The following is a 5,327-nucleotide window of genomic DNA, read 5'->3' as shown; positions in this document are numbered from 1 at the left end:
AGAAAAGTATAATCAAATATAAACTATATTGTCCAATCCTTTTACATGTAAACAAGCTTTTCAACAAACAGCTTGAGGTAACATGTTATTTATATCAAGGGATCTGAGAGCAATATTAAGACTTTTTGTCATAAAAATTACCAACAAAATAATTTTGCAGTTTGATGGAAACAGAATTGACTGTTAAACTTGACTGATAAACTAACCAGATTTATTCACACTGCTCAGTTTTCACAAGTTTATAGGCCGGTGGCACTTATACCCTATAAAATGCATGCCCTCCATTGTATTGTACATCTTCATGGCTCTAACTATGTACATGAAGTACAAATGTTGATCTAATCTCTCTCTCTGTGGCTTGCTCTACCCTTTCACCATTTACACTGATGAGTAAAATGTGACTTGACCGGTGGGCTACTTGGTTAATGAAAAGGTTAGATGAAGAAAGTCTCTGTGCTAATATTAACCTTTGTCTTGGGAATGTTCTTATCATCTATGCATGATTAACTTGCATGGTACAACAATTAGTATAATTCACCATGACAGATTCATTACACTGAAGTATTTAACATAATATGATACCTGTGTACCTGTGTCAAAAGAAAATAAATAAATAAATAAATAAACACTCCAGTCAGAAGGTAAAAGGTTTAAAGTGGTCTTATAGATCACGGACAAATAAAACAGTAGTGTTATATTAGCAATTAAAACACTGTATGCATAAATCACTTTAGTTTAGAAGTCACCAAGGGCAAACACATCAGCTAAATGAGCTGCAAGCAGACAAGGCGTCCCACAGCACTAGCAGGAGCAAAAAAAATTAAAGACTGACTCAGTCACACCACACAATTTTCACAGGGATTCTTTGAGGCAAGAAAAAGTCTATGCTGTCTGAGACTCAGCTTTCTTGCTCAGCTCGTTGTGTAGTACCTCATTTTAACCACTATGATACAGGAACTTGATGTCTCTCATACAGGCTCATCAACTCACTCTTATTTCTCTGGAGACATTGTTTTTCTGAATCATTACCCCTGTGAAAATTAAATTAAAACACACACATAATAAATTAGCTAATTTGATTCAGATGCAGTTTTGCCTAGTTGCTCTTCAGGGACTGACCCTTCACTGAAAACCCTAATAAGTTGACTGAACTAAACTGATTGAGTAAACTCGTTGCCTCAATTTTATTGAGTAATGGAGTCTACCAAAACGTACATATTTAAGTTCATTTAACTTGGCGGTTTTGTAGACTGAACTTAAATTGCTAAGTTCACCAAACTTGGTGCTTATTTAATGTACTTAAACGATTATGTTCACTTAACTTGGTATTAATTTCAAGTGTACTTATATATTTAAGTTAACTCAACATGGAAATTTAACTGAAAATTATGTTATTATTTTTGACTGCACACTGAAGTAAAACAATTAACAGCATATTTAATCTTTGACCTTTTATTGACAAAATGTCACAATATTAATGAAAATACAGTAAACCCATACCGTAATGGAAATGGGTCACATCCACAATGTAAAGGTGGTAACAAAATTAACTAGTGTAGTACATCAATAGTACAACTCTATGCACATATATACATCAATGAAGTATCACAATTATGTCAATGTAAATAATTAATTTTGACCGTTTAAGCTTTGTGCAAACAAGGCAAACCAAAATAAAACATACTCAACAGTATCTTTCACCAAAGTTTCACAATATTACAGTACAAACTGTAGTTGAAATATTACTGGGTCACAACCACACTGTAAAGTTGGTAACAACAGTAAAAATGTTCAACATTAACTAGCGCACTTACATCAATTGTACGACTCTTAGCACTTACACTTTTTATGCCTCACAATTGTTAATATTCTGAACATGTAGGCTAAACATAACTACAGTCTTACTACAGTTGCAAACACGGCAAACTAAAATAATGCATACTGAAAATGTCTTTGGCCCAAATGTCACAATATTACAGTACAAACTATACTGTAATTAAAATATCACCAGGTCACAATCACACTGCAGAAATGTGTAACAATGTTAACAATATCCCAAATTAAAAACTGCCCATCAATTGTAGAACTCTGTGTATGTAAATATTTAAACATACTTTTTATTCTTCATAAATGGATAAATGGAGTAAATCGATTGGTGGAAAAATCCCAATACAAAGGGTGGTATTAAAGTATCACAGAGACGTTTCTTTAGCAAAAAGCTGGTTAGCTAGAGTCTGAAGTCTAGACTCGAGAGCATTCTATCCCATTGTCATTAGTATAGGCTGGATGAAATCAAATGTGTTGGCGAGTGATTTTGGGTAATTCAGGTCTAGTGCATAAATCAAACCAAAGAGAAGACAGATGCCCTGTGGAGGTCCTACATTTTTCCAACACCACTTGGCCATCAAGAATTGTTCCATAGGAAGAAGTCAAATGCAAGGAGTTAGGGGGCTGAAGATCAGTGTCCTCGAATAAGATTTCCACTGGCACATCAAGGATAGTGTTGTGATGATCAGACACCTAGTGAAAAAACAGGTATAAATATAGTATTGTGATCAGGAACCAAAGGTTTATCATCAATTCAAGGTTTATCATCAAATCAAGTTTGTTAAAAAACATAACAAATCGCTAACTCTAACTGTAGATGCTTCCTGCAAAGAATTTGGTTTACACTTTTTAAAGTGTGCATTATAAATTACGTTTATTATTTTGAAGACTTGTACAAAAGAAGTTGGCTACATTTGTATATTAAAGGAATACTTCACCCAAAAATAAAAATGTACTTACACTCAGGCCTTTCAATATGATTTTGTTAAAGGCCTTCTGAATTGACTCAATGGACTTTAGAAAAATATTCATATTTAAAAAGTAAAATATCCAGCTTCCAGTGGCCCTGCGAGAGGTGTTACATTTCGTAAGTTGAATATGGAAGTTTTAAATATGTATATTTTTCTTTCACAAACACATGGATTCACATTGGCTTTATTAACCCTGTGGAGCCGTGTGGAGCAGTTTGATTATGGTTGGATGGACTTTTCTGAACTTCAAAATCTCATCCCCCATTCACTCCCATTATAAAGCTTGGACGAGCCAGGAGAAATTTTATTATAACTCTGATTGGATGGCTTGAGGGTCAGTGAACCATGGGGTAATCATTTTTGGGTGAACTATCCCTTTTTAAAACAGATCTACTTACTTAACATGAAGAAAGAGGAGTCTGCATCTCCCAGCATGACAGGCAATCCTCGAAGAACAAGGGTTCAGACCTCAGTTGGCTTGTCTGACTTTAGATGAAAACATGAAATTCATACATAACAGATTACTTTAAATAGTAAACAGATTAAATAAAATAAATTACATATTGACAAAATGAAATACATTGAAAAGAGTAGACAAAAGGATAATAGAAAATTCTGTTATCATTTACTCACCCTAAAGTTGTTCCAAACCTGTATACATTCCTTTGCTCAGCTGAACACAAAGAAAGATATATTGAACAATGTTTACAGCCAAGCAGCTTTGGGGCACCACTGACATGTACATACTAAAAAGAAATACTAAGGAAGTCAATGGTGCCCCAAAATCGTTTGGTTACAAACATTCCTTTAAAATATCGTGTTCAGCAGAGTAAAGAAACTTATACAGGTTTGGAACAACTTGCAGGTGAGTAAATGGTGACAATTTCCATTTTTGGGTGAACTATACAGTACATTTAAGTTATGTTAAATAAGATAATTACTGACCTCTATTTGCAGTAAAAACTTCAAGTTCTGACCAGGAGTCGACCTTCTGGTTTTAAAAAGGTCCATAAACCGTGAACTGTGTCTGTCCAGGTTTTCATAGAATTTAGATTTTTGTCCGTAATTCTGATGAACTCCATGCAAACCTGGGGGGAAACAAGGCTAGGTCACATAATCACATAAGCTTTTACACAGAAATGCTTTACAGGCCAAGAAATGATTAGGAAATAATGAAGAGGCTACGAAATAATGCCGCTTTATCATGTTAAAGGAATATACCACAAAAAAACTTTTTTTTTACTCATGCTCAAATTGTTGTAGAACCACATTATTTTATTTCTTTTTAAGTAATTATTTCTTTTTTTGCGGAGTTAAAAATACAATACTTACATTTCCACATCTTCTTATCTCATGTCATCTGTAACAAAAAAAGTTGAAAATATTAAGTTTAACAAAGTCAAAAAAAACTAAGAAAATTATATTATAATTAAGATGGTAATCTTACAATGTTATCCAAAATAAACCTAAACATGCAAATAAAGGTCTCTGGCTCTAAAAAGTGACAATCGGATAGATATGACTGTTAAATAAGTAAATCACTTTGTAGGTAATTAACTGGTGACCAGTGTGAAGATGGTAATTTCACCATCTGTGAAACATCACTAACGTTAGCCTAATTCGTCTCTGCAATGTTCTTATAACACAAAATGAACCTACAATACATACTTTACATGTCAAAATATGAAGAAAATCGACTTCTCAATCATAAATAGAGAACATTATACTGAAGATATTGTTAATTAATAATGACACTGACCAAGTTTGCCCGGGAAGAACTAACCCACATGGTCTAACGAGTTAAGCAGTAACGTTAGCTGCCATGTTCTTTCTCTCAAAGGAAAACGATTGGGCCACTTCATCAAATACTTAAGTTGTCGTTTTAAATAATCATACCATCTCAAAATCACGTACCACGAGGATTTAAATTAACATATTTCACCAGTAGAAATCACACAAAATAACTTTATATCTACATAATTTTACTCACCGAACATAGAGCACGAAGAAAAACTTCCTCTTGAAATGTGGTGTCAGCAACCAATTGACCAAACAGACCAAAAGGACGAATTTTGTAATCCACCAATCAGTGATTTTGTTCTCTTGTTACTAGGCAGAAGTCCTTCCATGGCCAATCACATTAAAGGAAGAACAGAGTGATTTTTTTTTTTTCAAAGGATTACTCATGATTTTGAGTTCACGACACTTGAAATCTTAAGTTTATGCATTTTGAAGGTAAATTTGTTAAATTAACTCATATTTTTAAGTGACAGGGCCAAAATGCAAAATTTTAAGTAATGTTTAGTCAACATTACTTGATTGTTTAAGTAAAGTCAACATTAGGGTTTACAGTGTTTGAAATAAACAGTCCGAAACTTTTGTATTTGTTTCTTTATAATTATTATTCTTTTCTCCAAACTGCTATTGTCCTCTTAACTTAATTTAAATTAAGAATTTGTTCATTTTTTTATTCAGGTTATTGCTGTAAAGACAAAACATAAGAATTTCAATTCCTGTAATGATTGTACT

At 33.2% G+C, this 5,327-nt stretch overlaps 1 long non-coding RNA gene across 1 annotated transcript; it reads right to left on the bottom strand.

Annotated features, from left to right (window-relative positions):
• Window positions 1-1,442: 1,442 nt before the first annotated feature.
• On the bottom strand, window positions 1,443-4,977 carry LOC113050649 (uncharacterized). Its single transcript, XR_003276797.1, has 5 exons — window positions 4,789-4,977; window positions 4,131-4,158; window positions 3,744-3,886; window positions 3,197-3,284; window positions 1,443-2,520 (listed from the first exon to the last, which is right to left on the bottom strand). It is a non-coding gene; the product is annotated as an uncharacterized LOC113050649 (long non-coding RNA).
• Window positions 4,978-5,327: the final 350 nt, after the last annotated feature.

Source organism: Carassius auratus, chromosome 31 (assembly GCF_003368295.1).
Source record: "Carassius auratus strain Wakin chromosome 31, ASM336829v1, whole genome shotgun sequence".
Classification (NCBI taxonomy): Eukaryota; Metazoa; Chordata; class Actinopteri; order Cypriniformes; family Cyprinidae; genus Carassius; species Carassius auratus.
This window is presented reverse-complemented; position numbering and strand designations above follow the sequence as displayed.